General features: G+C 54.2%; 9 non-coding genes and 1 pseudogene across 9 annotated transcripts; 5 read left to right on the forward strand and 5 right to left on the reverse strand.

Moving 5' to 3' along the window:
* The first annotated feature begins 937 nt into the window (after window positions 1-937).
* LOC138231926 (U1 spliceosomal RNA) lies at window positions 938-1107 on the forward strand. The gene has a single exon (XR_011186886.1). It is a non-coding gene; the product is annotated as a U1 spliceosomal RNA (small nuclear RNA).
* Window positions 1108-1743: 636 nt separating this feature from the next.
* LOC138231935 (5S ribosomal RNA) lies at window positions 1744-1862 on the reverse strand. Its single transcript, XR_011186892.1, has one exon. It is a non-coding gene; the product is annotated as a 5S ribosomal RNA (ribosomal RNA).
* Window positions 1863-8835: 6973 nt separating this feature from the next.
* LOC138231928 (U1 spliceosomal RNA) lies at window positions 8836-8972 on the forward strand (annotated as a pseudogene).
* Window positions 8973-9607: 635 nt separating this feature from the next.
* LOC138231946 (5S ribosomal RNA) lies at window positions 9608-9726 on the reverse strand. Its single transcript, XR_011186903.1, has one exon. It is a non-coding gene; the product is annotated as a 5S ribosomal RNA (ribosomal RNA).
* A 1809-nt stretch (window positions 9727-11535) lies between these two features.
* Window positions 11536-11699, forward strand: LOC138231888 (U1 spliceosomal RNA). The gene has a single exon (XR_011186851.1). It is a non-coding gene; the product is annotated as a U1 spliceosomal RNA (small nuclear RNA).
* A 635-nt stretch (window positions 11700-12334) lies between these two features.
* Window positions 12335-12453, reverse strand: LOC138232090 (5S ribosomal RNA). Its single transcript, XR_011187049.1, has one exon. It is a non-coding gene; the product is annotated as a 5S ribosomal RNA (ribosomal RNA).
* Window positions 12454-14262: 1809 nt separating this feature from the next.
* Window positions 14263-14427, forward strand: LOC138231903 (U1 spliceosomal RNA). Its single transcript, XR_011186866.1, has one exon. It is a non-coding gene; the product is annotated as a U1 spliceosomal RNA (small nuclear RNA).
* A 634-nt stretch (window positions 14428-15061) lies between these two features.
* Window positions 15062-15180, reverse strand: LOC138231958 (5S ribosomal RNA). Its single transcript, XR_011186915.1, has one exon. It is a non-coding gene; the product is annotated as a 5S ribosomal RNA (ribosomal RNA).
* Window positions 15181-16989: 1809 nt separating this feature from the next.
* Window positions 16990-17154, forward strand: LOC138231904 (U1 spliceosomal RNA). Its single transcript, XR_011186867.1, has one exon. It is a non-coding gene; the product is annotated as a U1 spliceosomal RNA (small nuclear RNA).
* Window positions 17155-17788: 634 nt separating this feature from the next.
* LOC138231969 (5S ribosomal RNA) lies at window positions 17789-17907 on the reverse strand. Its single transcript, XR_011186927.1, has one exon. It is a non-coding gene; the product is annotated as a 5S ribosomal RNA (ribosomal RNA).
* Between the last annotated feature and the right edge of the window lie 366 nt (window positions 17908-18273).

Here is an 18273-nt window from a genome sequence, read left to right on the forward strand (position 1 = left end):
ATTTTTCCAGGCTCTGGGTAGGTAGGGAGGTGTTCAGAGTGTGGGGTGTCAGACCCAAGCTGGACGTCCCACTCTCTGACACATGCCCTGCAATTTATGGGACAGTTAAAAGTTTTCTAAGATCTCACCCAATTGGCCATATTCCCCTCCGAGATGTCAGCGTCCAAAAACTGGAAGATTTCGTAGCACCCCAGAACAATAGGCAGACCCCTGTGGGCATTTTAACATCAGCCCAAACAAGGAAGGTGTGGAAACACACATCCTCTAAATTTCTGTGCAACATTCACAGAGATTTAGCCTGGAGTGTCGTCCACCAGTGCTTACCGGTACGAACTTTCTTGTACCGTAGGGGCCTCACCCCCAGCCCTCGCTGCGTTAGGGTGGGCTGCGGCGAGGAGGAGACTGTGACCCACCTCCTGTGGTCCTGCTTTTTTGCTAAGGCCTTCTGGGCACAGTTTGAAGATTGGTTGCAGGCTCTCTCGCCCCAATTTACCCTGACCGCTGCTTTCATCATATACGGCATCTCTCCTGTCAAGCTTCCTCCTGACGTGTTTGACAGGATCTGGGCCGTGGTGAACAGTGGGAAAGACGCCCTGTGGAGAGTTAGGAACATGGGGCTGTTCAAAGGCATCGAGGTCCCAGTCAAGGCAGCAGGTAGCCTGGCCCTGTTCATCACCCGAGAGAACTATTACCTCAGAGATCTGTGGAGAGAAGGGAGGGAGGAAGCAGAAAATCTGTGGGAAATAGAGGGCATTGGACAGTATCTCAAGAAACTGTGAAAAACATTATCATGTTTAAGTAAAGAATGTGATTTGCACCAGAAAAAAAGAAATTGTTGCTATGTAACTGGTTCCGTGTCAAAATGTAATGAGATGTGATCATATATACTGTTTTAAGTATGTATATTAATGTAAAGCTTTCTGATTTGTGATTTCCTGTATTTTTTTGTGAAAAGAAAATAAAGTTCTTAAAAATCGAAATCGGTTCACCCAGGGCGAGGCTTGGCCATTGCACTCCGGCTGTGCTGACCCCTGCGAATTCCCCAAATGTGGGAATCTCGACTGCATAATTTCTAGAAGTTGGGGACTGCGTTCGCGCTCTCCCCTGATGTGCTTGGTCCAAAATCAGATACGGGAGGGTTAGGACACCACGAGCTGCGTGGCTGCGGAAGGATCCCGGTTCGACAGGGGTGGACGCCGCTGCTGGTTCTCGCTGGCTTTTAGTTAGGGGTCCGGAGAAGCATCTCAAGCTAGTTCCACTACTCCTTCCGGACGTTCATTCCCTTTTCAAAGTCAGTCGTTTTGCTGTAGTCTGCGTTCTTTAGGCTGATTATCGAGGTTAGCCTTTATTTGGTCATGGGGGGCCTCGGTACTGTATGCTGAGTCTAAAGACAGTTTCACCCGTTTTCTGATTGCTCGGTTCTGTACCAGTGCAGACATGTCAAACAGTGAATGGCTGTACCTCTATTGTATCCGTGCTCAATGAATGAAATCGGTAACAAATGAATATATGTCTAGTTATACGAAAAACGAGTGGTTTATCGACTCATCTTCATTTGCAGATTTAGAGGCAGCTTCGATATTCGTTTTACAGACGGGTTTTTTTTTTTGAATATGGGTCACACACATGCCACAGCAACAAAACATCTCTAGAGATGAGGCTATAGATCACCTTTCCATCCTGCAGGTTTTCCTCCCAAAGCCTACGGCACCAACGGCGACCCCTGCTGGCCGGGAGAGCAAAAGCTTACAGCACCTGGTATTCCCAGGCAGTCTCCCATCCAAGTACTAACCAGGCCCGACGCTGCTTAGCTTCCGAGATCAGACGAGATCGGGCGTGTTCAGGGTGGTGTGGCCGTAAGCGAAAGCCCCGGCGCCTGACTCGCTACTTGAAGCTGTGTGTGGCGGGGCTTCCGTGCCCCCCGAGCGGGACTGAAGGATCGTTCGTGTGCAACTCTTTGGAAAGGAGCTGCTTTCCAAATCGCATTGCGTGCCTGGATGTTGGCGAATGCGCTCCCTTGTGTTGGCTCGTCCCGCACTGGAGGAGGACAAACAATCTGCACGGAGGAGCACCAGGCAAGTCTTCACCAGACAAAAACCTCCAGTGCACAGCACTCTGGAAACATTTCGGGGCTTTCGCGTGTTTATTTCAGCACGTAAAGCGCACCGGTCCAACACGTCGGCCGGGCGCGCGGCGCCTCCGCCCTCTTGTGGCCTTGCGGCGTCAGAGCAAGAGGCTCCTTCTCGCTGCCCTTCCGCTGTGTTGCAGGGCCCCGAGAGGGAACCCGGAGCGCGCACTTTGTGGGGGGCGGGGGACCGCGTTCGCGCTCTGCCCCCGGTCTCTTGCGCGAGTACTAAATCTCACGGACAGGGGGGCCTCGTCATTGATTGTTACAGGTGAGACGGGGATTAGGAGGAGACCCCGACTGATGGGTAAAGGGGAGCACTAACACCAGAGGGACACCCCCGGCGTCTCTTTTTGAGAGACGCCCTGGGGTTTCCTAATGGCCAAGGAGGGTCGGGACCTCGGTTTGACGCCTCCCCCGAAGGACGGCGCCTGTTTGTGCAGCAGAGTGTCGCCATCAGGAGGCTGGGGTGTAAGAGAGCCACACAGCCCGCAGGGTGAGCGCTCCCTGCTGGTCCCAGTCACACCTCTTGCAGGAGCAGCAGCAACCGGAGCTTTTCCGGGGTGGAATCTCCCATCCGGGTGCCGGCCAGGCTCACACCTGCTGGGCTGCCCCGGGGGTGAGCCCAGTCGAGAGTCGCAGGGCCAGATCTAGTCACCGGGGAGAAACGATACAAGTGAAGGATTGCTCGGCTCTCGGCACTTGAAAAGACCGACAAATGTCTCGTTCCCGCCGGAGCTGAATGTACCCGCATGTGTGGTGTCGTCTTCTTCCCCCGCCCCGCTGTGTTTGCTGTATTGTCTCTGAAGCCGGCCCCCCCGAGACGAGACGGGCTGTTCCTGTGCCCCAATTAACACTTTACAGGTGCCATTCCCCGGCATTGTGGCCATTGTCGGTGCTCACACGCGGTAAGATAAGGCGGAGGAGAGCGGGGCATGCCCAGGGGCAGACATTCAAGGAGGGGGCAGTGCGAGGTGAGGTGAGGTGCGACACGCCGGAGCCCCGACGCAGCTAATGCGGAGCACTTGTTGGACTGGCATCGAAAGGACGTGTGCGCACGGAGCGAGCCTTCCCTGTGGCGGAGCGCGGGAACTTTCTCCCCCCCTCCCGCTGCAGGAGTTGTGTGCACTGCAGCGGTGCCAAGAGAAAAGCACAGAAGGCAGCAGGCTCTGGAGAGCAGGTAAGAGACGGAGCCTTGTGGGCAGGCGAGCAGGCCCGTTTTTTGGAAATTGCTGAAAAGGTTTGTTCGGTGTGTGGCAGGCGCACGTCGCGAGCTTGCGTGGCGATCTGCCGGTCTGGAGTTATGCAAATGAGGCCGAATTGCATCCCGGGATATGCTGCGAATGCGCAACGGCGACTGCAGATGTGTAGGAAACGGCGCGCTCGTTTTCTCGTTTTGCCCACACTTTTGAGTGTTAGTGTGGCGTGTGAGTGTGTGAAAGAGTGGGCCCAGCAGGAGGCGGTGGCGTGCGGGGCGAGGAGGTGGCCTAGGATGCGCGATTTGTGCTGTGGGTGCGGGCCGCTTGCAGGGGCCTGTTTAACTCATACTTACCTGGCAGGGGAGATACCTTGATCAGCCTGTAGGTGGAGTAGTTGGATTGTTTTTCTTTTGTTGGAAGCAGTGTTCGATTTGCGGTTTTTGAAATGGCAACCTTTGGATCCCGTAAGAATGCTGTACGTTTTGAGCTCTTGGATGACCACTTCATGGATCGTATGCAGTTCAGCAGAAAAGTGTTACAGAAGGAACTTGGCTTTGAACCTCGGCACTTGGATTTCATCTTCGCTCTCACAGGTCAGAAAGCGTTTGAGGTTGTATTTGCTACCTATCCTCTGTTTGAACAATGCGTGGATGTGTTTGAGGCAAAAAGAGGCAAAGTTCCAGCACTTGAGAAGATCAACTTGCAGCCTCTGACACAGAGAGAGAGGAAAACGGTGCATGTTGTTATGTTCTCGGAACTGGCAAAGACGGAGGACATTCACACCTGGCTTAACCAGTACTGCACCGTCCACCATGGAACTGAGGTTAGAGATGTTGATGGTATAAAAACAGGAGCAAGGAAATTCGAGGTTCGCTTGCTACCGGACAGCGTAAATGGAGGCTTAAGGCACCTGCCCTCTACAATCCGGCTGGGCGCCTGCAATGGCTATGTGTTTTATGTGGGACAACCAAAGGTGTGTCGGCGCTGTGGTGCTGTGGGACACCTGGCATCGTCCTGCACTGTGAAATGCTGCAAGACCTGTGGCAAACAGGGACATTTAGCCTCTGACTGTTCAATGCTGCCAAAGTGCAATTTATGTGGCTCGGAAGGACACGTTTTTAAGAACTGCCCTCACGCCTACGCCAATAAACTCAAAATGAGAAAGGATGAGGCAGTGCTTGTTTCAGCCAAACCGGCCCGAAAATCCAAAGCAAACAACAAGTCAAACAAAGAACCCTTGTTGGACAAAGACTCTCAGCCTCCAGCCAGGATCAGTCCTGCTGTGGCTCCGGGGCTGGTGGAAGAGAAATCCACTACGCCCCCACAACCGCAGACTGCACCAGACAAGCACGAGGGTTTGAAAACCCCCGAGAACAGCGAGGACCCCTCCCCCACTCCTGCTCCTCAGAACGAGGGCCAGTGTGGGGCCCCCCGGTGGAGCGGGTCCAGCGAGGATACCCAGGATTCAGCGGAGCTGCTTTTCTCAGACTCTGCAAGTGCTACAGATGCCCTCCTCTCCTCCATCCAGTCCATCACGGAGGATCTGCAGCAGCTGGTGGGTGAGGGGGAAGAGGAGACTGGTGCATCGGCTGCACCCCTTTCCCCTCAGTGCTCCCAGGAGCTGGACTTGAGGAAAAGAAAAAATGACTCTGTTTTCTCCCCGAGCGAGGAGGAAGGAGAGCATGGCGATGGGGACAGCTGGAACCTCTCCACCCCTCCCTCTACCCCCTTCCTTGAAATGGACTCTGTGAACGCTTTTACTGCTGCCACCCTGATGAAGGCTCATTCAGAGGATGGCTGGCAGGAAATTGGTAAGAAGAAAAAGAAAAAGAAAAAGGTAACAGGTGAGACCGAAGAGAAATGTGTTTTGTAAAGACTGGTTCCACTTTCTTATGTAATATGGCTCTTAACATAATTTCTCTTAACACAAGAGGTATCAATGACAGAGTTAAATGCCAGTCTGTCTTTGATTACCTCCAGCAGAGAGAGGGAGATGTGTTGATGTTGCAGGAGTGTGCTTTAGCCTATCAAGAGAGGTATAAAAGTTTTGAAGATAGGTGGGATAAAGGGCCTTCTGTTTGGTCAGGGGACAATAACAACAGAGCCTCTGGCGTGGCCATTCTTTTCAAAGGATGGGCATTCAAATTGAAAAGTATTCAGAGGGTCATAGATGGCAGGTTGCTGTGTGTGGATGTGGAATGGGGGACCGTTAACCTGCGGCTAATCAATGTGTATTGCCCTACTGACGTAGGAGGAAGGGTGGAGCTACTCAAGGCACTCTCCCCCCTATTGTTATGCAGCACAGACGTGATAGTGGGAGGGGATTTTAATTGTATCTTAGAGCACACAGACAGGCAGTCTAGCTCGCCGATAAAATTGGATTCCAGCTCACTGGCCCTGCAAAACTTAGTTCAAGACTTTAAACTCTCAGACACATATAGATGTATATATCCCACAACAGCAGGATATACATGGTCAGGGAGGAATAGCAGCTCCAGAATTGACTATTGCTTTGTCTCAGAGAGAGTGAAAGTTGTTGGGGTCACTCTTCAGCCTGTCTTCTTCTCAGATCATCAGGCTTTAGGGTGTAGAGTGGAACTCCAGGGCGGGACTGTCTTTGGCCCAGGCCTCTGGAAACTCAACACAAAGCTGCTAGAGAACGAGGGGGTAGTATCCCGCTACAAGGAGAAACTATCACAGTGGCTGTCCTTGCAGTGTCTGTACGGGTCAGTAGGAGAGTGGTGGGAGGAGGTGAAGGTGAGGACAAAGGCCTTTTTCATGGCTGAGGGAAGGAAAGCTGCTGCCAGACGGAGAGGAGTGCTAGCCAGGAAACAGAGGCAGCTGCAGCGTCTCTACACGATGCTGCACAGTGGCTTCGATGTGCTCGAGGATATCGCCCTTTTAAAAAAGGACATCCGGAGCATAGCCGAAGAAAGTAGTCGAGGAGTGCTGTTAAGAAGCAGAGTGCAGTTCTTGGAAGAAAATGAGAAGTGTACTCGCTTCTTTTTCAGGAAAGTGGTAGGCTCCAAGACTGTCATGGAAAGTGTAGTTGATGAGGAGGGACGAGAGAGAACAGAGCCGAGTGCTATCCTCTCCTGCACCGAGGCCTTCTACTCAAGACTGTACAGCTCTACAGAGGTAAAGGATGAAGATATTCATTTTTTTACCTCAAAGCTAGAAAACGTTTTGAGTGAAGAAGATAGGGAAGTACTTGAGAGGGATTTGACAGTAGAAGAGCTGAGACAGGCTATGGAGAGCTTACAGAAGGGGAAAACTCCGGGTGCTGACGGGCTCCCTAAAGAATTTTATTGCACCTTTTGGGATCTGCTTCAGGATCCGCTACTGCTCCTATTCGAGGAAAGCTACAAGACAGAATTGCTGCCTGACTCCTTAAGAGAAGGCACTATCTCTCTCTTGTTTAAGAAAGGAGCAAAAAATGACATAAAGAACTGGAGACCCCTCAGCCTGTTAGGCGTGGACACTAAGATCCTGTCCAAAGCCCTTTTCCTGCGCCTACAAAATGTAGTGGCCTCACTGGTAGGGAAAGAACAGACTTGTGGGATAGCAGGACGCCTGATGAGCGACAACCTGGCCTTGTTGAGGGATGTCTGTCTGTACTCTGAGGATCGCTCCCTCCCTCTGTGCATTTTAGGTGTAGACCTAGAAAAGGCCTTTGACCGCCTAAACCGGCAGTACTTAACATCGGTACTTGAGCACATGAAGTTTGGCCCCATCATGAGAAAGTGGATTAACCTGCTGTACACAGGTAGCAACAGCAGAGTCATGGTTAATGGCAATAGATCACGCACCTTTGAAGTCTGTTCAGGGGTGAGGCAGGGCTGCCCATTATCCCCCTTGTTATTCGTTTTGGCTATGGAGCCCTTAGCCTGTGCCTTGCGCCAGGATCAGGCCATTAATGGGATACCAGTGCCTGGAAGTGGGGGAGGAGAGGTAAAGACATCTCTATACATGGATGACGTCACCCTGCTCCTCTCTGACAATGCCTCAATTAGCAGAGCTCTGCAGTGCTGTGATCGGTTCTCTTTGGCTTCCTCCGCAAAAATTAACACATCTAAGAGTGAGATTTTTTATCAGAACTGGAGGGAGCCAAAAGAAGGACATGATCTCAGGCTGCAAGAGAAGAGAATTAAGGTCCTGGGGGTGTATTTTGGAGAAGAGATGGGAACAGTAAATTGGCAGAACAAATTGCCAATCTTAAACAAAAAACTGATGCAATGGAAGGACCGAGACCTCACCATGACAGGGAAGGTGCTGGTCATCAAAGCCGAGCTCTTGCCTGTCTTGAATTTTCTGGCTTCTACCTTCCCAATCCCACACCGTGTTGCGGCGGTGCTGAGGAGATTGATGTTTCAATTTCTATGGGGTGGGAAGCAGGAAAGACTCAGAAGGGAAATAATGTACAGGCCGCTACCCTCAGGGGGGAAGTCTGTCCCAGATATTGCTACGAAGCTGCTGTGCATTTTCCTGGCCTCTGTGCTGAGAGGCTTTGCAACAGCACCTGCAGCGCGTACCTGGACTTATTTTTCCAGGCTCTGGGTAGGTAGGGAGGTGTTCAGAGTGTGGGGTGTCAGACCCAAGCTGGACGTCCCACTCTCTGACACATGCCCTGCAATTTATGGGACAGTTAAAAGTTTTCTAAGATCTCACCCAATTGGCCATATTCCCCTCCGAGATGTCAGCGTCCAAAAACTGGAAGATTTCGTAGCACCCCAGAACAATAGGCAGACCCCTGTGGGCATTTTAACATCAGCCCAAACAAGGAAGGTGTGGAAACACACATCCTCTAAATTTCTGTGCAACATTCACAGAGATTTAGCCTGGAGTGTCGTCCACCAGTGCTTACCGGTACGAACTTTCTTGTACCGTAGGGGCCTCACCCCCAGCCCTCGCTGCGTTAGGGTGGGCTGCGGCGAGGAGGAGACTGTGACCCATCTCCTGTGGTCCTGCTTTTTTGCTAAGGCCTTCTGGGCCCAGTTTGAAGATTGGTTGCAGGCTCTCTCGCCCCAATTTACCCTGACCGCTGCTTTCGTTAGATAAGGCATCTCTCCTGTCAAGCTTCCTCCTGACGTGTTTGACAGGATCTGGGCCGTGGTGAACAGTGGGAAAGACGCCCTGTGGAGAGTGAGGAACATGGGGCTGTTCAAAGGCATCGAGGTCCCAGTCAAGGCAGCAGGTAGCCTGGCCCTGTTCATCACCCGAGAGAACTATTACCTCAGAGATCTGTGGAGAGAAGGGAGGGAGGAAGCAGAAAATCTGTGGGAAATAGAGAGCATAGGTCAACATCTCAAGAAACTGTGAAAAACATTATCATGTTTAAATAAAGAATGTGATTTGCACCAGAAAAAAAGAAAATTGTTGCTATGTAACTGTTACCGTGTCAAAATGTAATGAGATGTGATCATATATACTGTTTTAAGTATGTATATTAATGTAAAGCTTTCTGATTTGTGATTTCCTGTATTTTTTTGTGAAAAGAAAATAAAGTTCTTAAAAATCGAATCGGTTCACCCAGGTCAAAGGCTCGGCCATTGTACTCCGGCTGTGCTGACCCCTGCAAATTCCCCAAATGTGGGAATCTTGACTGCATAATTTCTGGTAGTGGGGGACTGCGTTCGCGCTCTCCCCTGATGTGCTTGGTCCAAAATCAGATACGGGAGGGTTAGGACACCACGAGCTGCGTGGCTGCGGAAGGATCCCGGTTCGACAGGAGTGGACGCCGCTGCTGGTTCTCGCTGGCTTTTAGTTAGGGGTCCGGAGAAGCATCTCAAGCTAGTTCCACTACTCTTTCCGGACGTTCATTCCCTTTTCAAAGTCAGTCGTTTTGCTGTAGTCTGCGTTCTTTAGGCTGATTATCGAGGTTAGCCTTTATTTGGTCATGGGGGGCCTCGGTACTATATGCTGAGTCTAAAGACAGTTTCACCCGTTTTCTGATTGCTCGGTTCTGTACCAGTGCAGACATGTCAAACAGTGAATGGCTGTACCTCTATTGTATCCGTGCTCAATGAATGAAAAAGGTAACAAACGAATATATGTCTAGTTATACGAAAAACGAGTGGTTTATCGACTCATCTTCATTTGCAGATTTAGAGGCAGCTTCGATATTCGTTTTACAGACGGGGTTTTTTTTTGAATATGGGTCACACACATGCCACAGCAACAAAACATCTCTAGAGATGAGGCTATAGATCACCTTTCCATCCTGCAGGTTTTCCTCCCAAAGCCTACGGCACCAACGGCGACCCCTGCTGGCCGGGAGAGCAAAAGCTTACAGCACCTGGTATTCCCAGGCAGTCTCCCATCCAAGTACTAACCAGGCCCGACGCTGCTTAGCTTCCGAGATCAGACGAGATCGGGCGTGTTCAGGGTGGTGTGGCCGTAAGCAAACGCCTCGGCGCCTGACTCGCTACTTGAAGCTGTGTGTGGCGGGGGTTCCGTGCCCCCCGAGCGGGACTGAAGGATCGTTCGTGTGCAACTCTTTGGAAAGGAGCTGCTTTCCAAATCGCATTGCGTGCCTGGATGTTGGCGAATGCGCTCCCTTGTGTTGGCTCGTCCCGCACTGGAGGAGGACAAACAATCTGCACGGAGGAGCACCAGGCAAGTCTTCACCAGACAAAAACCTCCAGTGCACAGCACTCTGGAAACATTTCGGGGCTTTCGCGTGTTTATTTCAGCACTTAAAAAGCGCACCGGTCCAACACGTCGGCCGGGCGCGCGGCGCCTCCGCCCTCTTGTGGCCTTGCGGCGTCAGAGCAAGAGGCTCCTTCTCGCTGCCCTTCCGCTGTGTTGCAGGGCCCCGAGAGGGAACCCGGAGCGCGCACTTTGTGGGGGGCGGGGGACCGCGTTCGCGCTCTGCCCCCGGTCTCTTGCGCGAGTACTAAATCTCATGGACAGGGGGGCCTCGTCATTGATTGTTACAGGTGAGACGGGGATTAGGAGGAGACCCCGACTGATGGGTAAAGGGGAGCACTAACACCAGAGGGACACCCCCGGCGTCTCTTTTTGAGAGACGCCCTGGGGTTTCCTAATGGCCAAGGAGGGTCGGGACCTCGGTTTGACGCCTCCCCCGAAGGACGGCGCCTGTTTGTGCAGCAGAGTGTCGCCATCGGGAGGCTGGGGCGTAAGAGAGCCACACAGCCCGCAGGGTGAGCGCTCCCTACTGGTCCCAGTCACACCTCTTGCAGGAGCAGCAGCAACCGGAGCTTTTCCGGGGTGGACTCTCCCATCCGGGTGCCGGCCAGGCTCACACCTGCTGGGCTGCCCCGGGGGTGAGCCCAGTCGAGAGTCGCAGGGCCAGATCTAGTCACCGGGGAGAAACGATACAAGTGAAGGATTGCTCGGCTCTCGGCACTTGAAAAGACCGACAAATGTCTCGTTCCCGCCGGAGCTGAATGTACCCGCATGTGTGGTGTCGTCTTCTTCCCCCGCCCCGCTGTGTTTGCTGTATTGTCTCTGAAGCCGGCCCCCCCGAGACGAGACGGGCTGTTCCTGTGCCCCAATTAACACTTTACAGGTGCCATTCCCCGGCATTGTGGCCATTGTCGGTGCTCACACGCGGTAAGAGAAGGCGGAGGAGAGCGGGGCATGCCCAGGGGTAGACATTCAAGGAGGGGGCAGTGCGAGGTGAGGTGAGGTGCGACACGCTGGAGCCCCGACGCAGCTAATGCGGAGCACTTGTTGGACTGGCATCGAAAGGACGGGTGCGCACGGAGCGAGCCTTCCCTGCGGCGGAGCGCGGGAACTTTCTCCCCCCCTCCCGCTGCAGGAGTTGTGTGCACTGCAGCGGTGCCAAGAGAAAAGCACAGAAGGCAGCAGGCTCTGGAGAGCAGGTAAGAGACGGAGCCTTGTGGGCAGGCGAGCAGGCCCGTTTTTTGGAAATTGCTGAAAAGGTTTGTTCGGTGTGTGGCAGGCGCACGTCGCGAGCTTGCGTGGCGATCTGCCGGTCTGGAGTTATGCAAATGAGGCCGAATTGCATCCCGGGACATGCTGCGAATGCGCAACGGCGACTGCAGATGTGTAGGAAACGGCGCGCTCGTTTTCTCGTTTTTCCCACACTTTTGAGTGTTAGTGTGGCGTGTGAGTGTGCGAAAGAGTGGGCCCAGCAGGAGGCGGTGGCGTGCGGGGCGAGGAGGTGGCCTAGGATGCGCGATTTGTGCTGTGGGTGCGGGCCGCTTGCAGGGGCCTGTTTAACTCATACTTACCTGGCAGGGGAGATACCTTGATCAAGAAGGAGGTTCACCCAGGGCGAGGCTCGGCCATTGTACTCCGGCTGTGCTGACCCCTGCGAATTCCCTAAATGTGGGAATCTTGACTGCATAATTTCTGGTAGTGGGGGACTGCGTTCGCGCTCTCCCCTGATGTGCTTGGTCCAAAATCAGATACGGGAGGGTTAGGACACCACGAGCTGCGTGGCTGCGGAAGGATCCCGGTTCGACAGGAGTGGACGCCGCTGCTGGTTCTCGCTGGCTTTTAGTTAGGGGTCCGGAGAAGCATCTCAAGCTAGTTCCACTACTCTTTCCGGACGTTCATTCCCTTTTCAAAGTCAGTCGTTTTGCTGTAGTCTGCGTTCTTTAGGCTGATTATCGAGGTTAGCCTTTATTTGGTCATGGGGGGCCTCGGTACTGTATGCTGAGTCTAAAGACAGTTTCACCCGTTTTCTGATTGCTCGGTTCTGTACCAGTGCAGACATGTCAAACAGTGAATGGCTGTACCTCTATTGTATCCGTGCTCAATGAATGAAATCGGTAACAAATGAATATATGTCTAGTTATACGAAAAACGAGTGGTTTATCGACTCATCTTCATTTGCAGATTTAGAGGCAGCTTCGATATTCATTTTACAGACGGGGTTTTTTTTTGAATATGGGTCACACACATGCCACAGCAACAAAACATCTCTAGAGATGAGGCTATAGATCACCTTTCCATCCTGCAGGTTTTCCTCCCAAAGCCTACGGCACCAACGGCGACCCCTGCTGGCCGGGAGAGCAAAAGCTTACAGCACCTGGTATTCCCAGGCAGTCTCCAATCCAAGTACTAACCAGGCCCGACGCTACTTAGCTTCCGAGATCAGACGAGATCGGGCGTGTTCAGGGTGGTGTGGCCGTAAGCGAAAGCCCCGGCGCCTGACTCGCTACTTGAAGCTGTGTGTGGCGGGGGTTCCGTGCCCCCCGAGCGGGACTGAAGGATCGTTCGTGTGCAACTCTTTGGAAAGGAGCTGCTTTCCAAATCGCATTGCGTGCCTGGATGTTGGCGAATGCGCTCCCTTGTGTTGGCTCGTCCCGCACTGGAGGAGGACAAACAATCTGCACGGAGGAGCACCAGGCAAGTCTTCACCAGACAAAAACCTCCAGTGCACAGCACTCTGGAAACATTTCGGGGCTTTCGCGTGTTTATTTCAGCACTTAAAAAGCACACCGGTCCAACACGTCGGCCGGGCGCGCGGCGCCTCCGCCCTCTTGTGGCCTTGCGGCGTCAGAGCAAGAGGCTCCTTCTCGCTGCCCTTCCGCTGTGTTGCAGGGCCCCGAGAGGGAACCCGGAGCGCGCACTTTGTGGGGGGCGGGGGACCGCGTTCGCGCTCTGCCCCCGGTCTCTTGCGCGAGTACTAAATCTCACGGACAGGGGGGCCTCGTCATTGATTGTTACAGGTGAGACGGGGATTAGGAGGAGACCCCGACTGATGGGTAAAGGGGAGCACTAACACCAGAGGGACACCCCCGGCGTCTCTTTTTGAGAGACGCCCTGGGGTTTCCTAATGGCCAAGGAGGGTCGGGACCTCGGTTTGACGCCTCCCCCGAAGGACGGCGCCTGTTTGTGCAGCAGAGTGTCGCCATCAGGAGGCTGGGGCGTAAGAGAGCCACACAGCCCGCAGGGTGAGCGCTCCCTACTGGTCCCAGTCACACCTCTTGCAGGAGCAGCAGCAACCGGAGCTTTTCCGGGGGGGAATCTCCCATCCGGGTGCCGGCCAGGCTCACACCTGCTGGGCTGCCCCGGGGGTGAGCCCAGTCGAGAGTCGCAGGGCCAGATCTAGTCACCGGGGAGAAACGATACAAGTGAAGGATTGCTCGGCTCTCGGCACTTGAAAAGACCGACAAATGTCTCGTTCCCGCCGGAGCTGAATGTACCCGCATGTGTGGTGTCGTCTTCTTCCCCCGCCCCGCTGTGTTTGCTGTATTGTCTCTGAAGCCGGCCCCCCCGAGACGAGACGGGCTGTTCCTGTGCCCCAATTAACACTTTACAGGTGCCATTCCCCGGCATTGTGGCCATTGTCGGTGCTCACACGCGGTAAGATAAGGCGGAGGAGAGCGGGGCATGCCCAGGGGCAGACATTCAAGGAGGGGGCAGTGCGAGGTGAGGTGAGGTGCGACACGCCGGAGCCCCGACGCAGCTAATGCGGAGCACTTGTTGGACTGGCATCGAAAGGACGTGTGCGCACGGAGCGAGCCTTCCCTGTGGCGGAGCGCGGGAACTTTCTCCCCCCCTCCCGCTGCAGGAGTTGTGTGCACTGCAGCGGTGCCAAGAGAAAAGCACAGAAGGCAGCAGGCTCTGGAGAGCAGGTAAGAGACGGAGCCTTGTGGGCAGGCGAGCAGGCCCGTTTTTTGGAAATTGCTGAAAAGGTTTGTTCGGTGTGTGGCAGGCGCACGTCGCGAGCTTGCGTGGCGATCTGCCGGTCTGGAGTTATGCAAATGAGGCCGAATTGCATCCCGGGATATGCTGCGAATGCGCAACGGCGACTGCAGATGTGTAGGAAACGGCGCGCTCGTTTTCTCGTTTTGCCCACACTTTTGAGTGTTAGTGTGGCGTGTGAGTGTGTGAAAGAGTGGGCCCAGCAGGAGGCGGTGGCGTGCGGGGCGAGGAGGTGGCCTAGGATGCGCGATTTGTGCTGTGGGTGCGGGCCGCTTGCAGGGGCCTGTTTAACTCATACTTACCTGGCAGGGGAGATACCTTGATCAAGAAGGAGGTTCACCCAGGTCAAAGGCTCGGCCATTGTACTCCGGCTGTGCTGACCCCTGCAAATTCCCCAAATGTGGGAATCTTGACTGCATAATTTCTGGTAGTGGGGGACTGCGTTCGCGCTCTCCCCTGATGTGCTTGGTCCAAAATCAGATACGGGAGGGTTAGGACACCACGAGCTGCGTGGCTGCAGAAGGATCCCGGTTCGACAGGAGTGGACGCCGCTGCTGGTTCTCGCTGGCTTTTAGTTAGGGGTCCGGAGAAGCATCTCAAGCTAGTTCCACTACTCTTTCCGGACGTTCATTCCCTTTTCAAAGTCAGTCGTTTTGCTGTAGTCTGCGTTCTTTAGGCTGATTATCGAGGTTAGCCTTTATTTGGTCATGGGGGGCCTCGGTACTATATGCTGAGTCTAAAGACAGTTTCACCCGTTTTCTGATTGCTCGGTTCTGTACCAGTGCAGACATGTCAAACAGTGAATGGCTGTACCTCTATTGTATCCGTGCTCAATGAATGAAAAAGGTAACAAACGAATATATGTCTAGTTATACGAAAAACGAGTGGTTTATCGACTCATCTTCATTTGCAGATTTAGAGGCAGCTTCGATATTCGTTTTACAGACGGGTTTTTTTTTTAATATGGGTCACACACATGCCACAGCAACAAAACATCTCTAGAGATGAGGCTATAGATCACCTTTCCATCCTGCAGGTTTTCCTCCCAAAGCCTACGGCACCAACGGCGACCCCTGCTGGCCGGGAGAGCAAAAGCTTACAGCACCTGGTATTCCCAGGCAGTCTCCCATCCAAGTACTAACCAGGCCCGACGCTGCTTAGCTTCCGAGATCAGACGAGATCGGGCGTGTTCAGGGTGGTGTGGCCGTAAGCGAACGCCTCGGCGCCTGACTCGCTACTTGAAGCTGTGTGTGGCGGGGGTTCCGTGCCCCCCGAGCGGGACTGAAGGATCGTTCGTGTGCAACTCTTTGGAAAGGAGCTGCTTTCCAAATCGCATTGCGTGCCTGGATGTTGGCGAATGCGCTCCCTTGTGTTGGCTCGTCCCGCACTGGAGGAGGACAAACAATCTGCACGGAGGAGCACCAGGCAAGTCTTCACCAGACAAAAACCTCCAGTGCACAGCACTCTGGAAACATTTCGGGGCTTTCGCGTGTTTATTTCAGCACTTAAAAAGCGCACCGGTCCAACACGTCGGCCGGGCGCGCGGCGCCTCCGCCCTCTTGTGGCCTTGCGGCGTCAGAGCAAGAGGCTCCTTCTCGCTGCCCTTCCGCTGTGTTGCAGGGCCCCGAGAGGGAACCCGGAGCGCGCACTTTGTGGGGGGCGGGGGACCGCGTTCGCGCTCTGCCCCCGGTCTCTTGCGCGAGTACTAAATCTCATGGACAGGGGGGCCTCGTCATTGATTGTTACAGGTGAGACGGGGATTAGGAGGAGACCCCGACTGATGGGTAAAGGGGAGCACTAACACCAGAGGGACACCCCCGGCGTCTCTTTTTGAGAGACGCCCTGGGGTTTCCTAATGGCCAAGGAGGGTCGGGACCTCGGTTTGACGCCTCCCCCGAAGGACGGCGCCTGTTTGTGCAGCAGAGTGTCGCCATCGGGAGGCTGGGGCGTAAGAGAGCCACACAGCCCGCAGGGTGAGCGCTCCCTACTGGTCCCAGTCACACCTCTTGCAGGAGCAGCAGCAACCGGAGCTTTTCCGGGGTGGACTCTCCCATCCGGGTGCCGGCCAGGCTCACACCTGCTGGGCTGCCCCGGGGGTGAGCCCAGTCGAGAGTCGCAGGGCCAGATCTAGTCACCGGGGAGAAACGATACAAGTGAAGGATTGCTCGGCTCTCGGCACTTGAAAAGACCGACAAATGTCTCGTTCCCGCCGGAGCTGAATGTACCCGCATGTGTGGTGTCGTCTTCTTCCCCCGCCCCGCTGTGTTTGCTGTATTGTCTCTGAAGCCGGCCCCCCCGAGACGAGACGGGCTGTTCCTGTGCCCCAATTAACACTTTACAGGTGCCATTCCCCGGCATTGTGGCCATTGTCGGTGCTCACACGCGGTAAGATAAGGCGGAGGAGAGCGGGGCATGCCCAGGGGCAGACATTCAAGGAGGGGGCAGTGCGAGGTGAGGTGAGGTGCGACACGCCGGAGCCCCGACGCAGCTAATGCGGAGCACTTGTTGGACTGGCATCGAAAGGACGTGTGCGCACGGAGCGAGCCTTCCCTGTGGCGGAGCGCGGGAACTTTCTCCCCCCCTCCCGCTGCAGGAGTTGTGTGCACTGCAGCGGTGCCAAGAGAAAAGCACAGAAGGCAGCAGGCTCTGGAGAGCAGGTAAGAGACGGAGCCTTGTGGGCAGGCGAGCAGGCCCGTTTTTTGGAAATTGCTGAAAAGGTTTGTTCGGTGTGTGGCAGGCGCACGTCGCGAGCTTGCGTGGCGATCTGCCGGTCTGGAGTTATGCAAATGAGGCCGAATTGCATCCCGGGATATGCTGCGAATGCGCAACGGCGACTGCAGATGTGTAGGAAACGGCGCGCTCGTTTTCTCGTTTTGCCCACACTTTTGAGTGTTAGTGTGGCGTGTGAGTGTGTGAAAGAGTGGGCCCAGCAGGAGGCGGTGGCGTGCGGGGCGAGGAGGTGGCCTAGGATGCGCGATTTGTGCTGTGGGTGCGGGCCGCTTGCAGGGGCCTGTTTAACTCATACTTACCTGGCAGGGGAGATACCTTGATCAAGAAGGAGGTTCACCCAGGTCAAAGGCTCGGCCATTGTACTCCGGCTGTGCTGACCCCTGCAAATTCCCCAAATGTGGGAATCTTGACTGCATAATTTCTGGTAGTGGGGGACTGCGTTCGCGCTCTCCCCTGATGTGCTTGGTCCAAAATCAGATACGGGAGGGTTAGGACACCACGAGCTGCGTGGCTGCGGAAGGATCCCGGTTCGACAGGAGTGGACGCCGCTGCTGGTTCTCGCTGGCTTTTAGTTAGGGGTCCGGAGAAGCATCTCAAGCTAGTTCCACTACTCTTTCCGGACGTTCATTCCCTTTTCAAAGTCAGTCGTTTTGCTGTAGTCTGCGTTCTTTAGGCTGATTATCGAGGTTAGCCTTTATTTGGTCATGGGGGGCCTCGGTACTATATGCTGAGTCTAAAGACAGTTTCACCCGTTTTCTGATTGCTCGGTTCTGTACCAGTGCAGACATGTCAAACAGTGAATGGCTGTACCTCTATTGTATCCGTGCTCAATGAATGAAAAAGGTAACAAACGAATATATGTCTAGTTATACGAAAAACGAGTGGTTTATCGACTCATCTTCATTTGCAGATTTAGAGGCAGCTTCGATATTCGTTTTACAGACGGGTTTTTTTTTTAATATGGGTCACACACATGCCACAGCAACAAAACATCTCTAGAGATGAGGCTATAGATCACCTTTCCATCCTGCAGGTTTTCCTCCCAAAGCCTACGGCACCAACGGCGACCCCTGCTGGCCGGGAGAGCAAAAGCTTACAGCACCTGGTATTCCCAGGCAGTCTCCCATCCAAGTACTAACCAGGCCCGACGCTGCTTAGCTTCCGAGATCAGACGAGATCGGGCGTGTTCAGGGTGGTGTGGCCGTAAGCGAACGCCTCGGCGCCTGACTCGCTACTTGAAGCTGTGTGTGGCGGGGGTTCCGTGCCCCCCGAGCGGGACTGAAGGATCGTTCGTGTGCAACTCTTTGGAAAGGAGCTGCTTTCCAAATCGCATTGCGTGCCTGGATGTTGGCGAATGCGCTCCCTTGTGTTGGCTCGTCCCGCACTGGAGGAGGACAAACAATCTGCACGGAGGAGCACCAGGCAAGTCTTCACCAGACAAAAACCTCCAGTGCACAGCACTCTGGAAACATTTCGGGGCTTTCGCGTGTTTATTTCAGCACTTAAAAAGCGCACCGGTCCAACACGTCGGCCGGGCGCGCGGCGCCTCCGCCCTCTTGTGGCCTTGCGGCGTCA

Source organism: Lepisosteus oculatus, unplaced genomic scaffold (genome assembly GCF_040954835.1).
Source record: "Lepisosteus oculatus isolate fLepOcu1 unplaced genomic scaffold, fLepOcu1.hap2 HAP2_SCAFFOLD_62, whole genome shotgun sequence".
NCBI classification, from domain to species: Eukaryota; Metazoa; Chordata; class Actinopteri; order Semionotiformes; family Lepisosteidae; genus Lepisosteus; species Lepisosteus oculatus.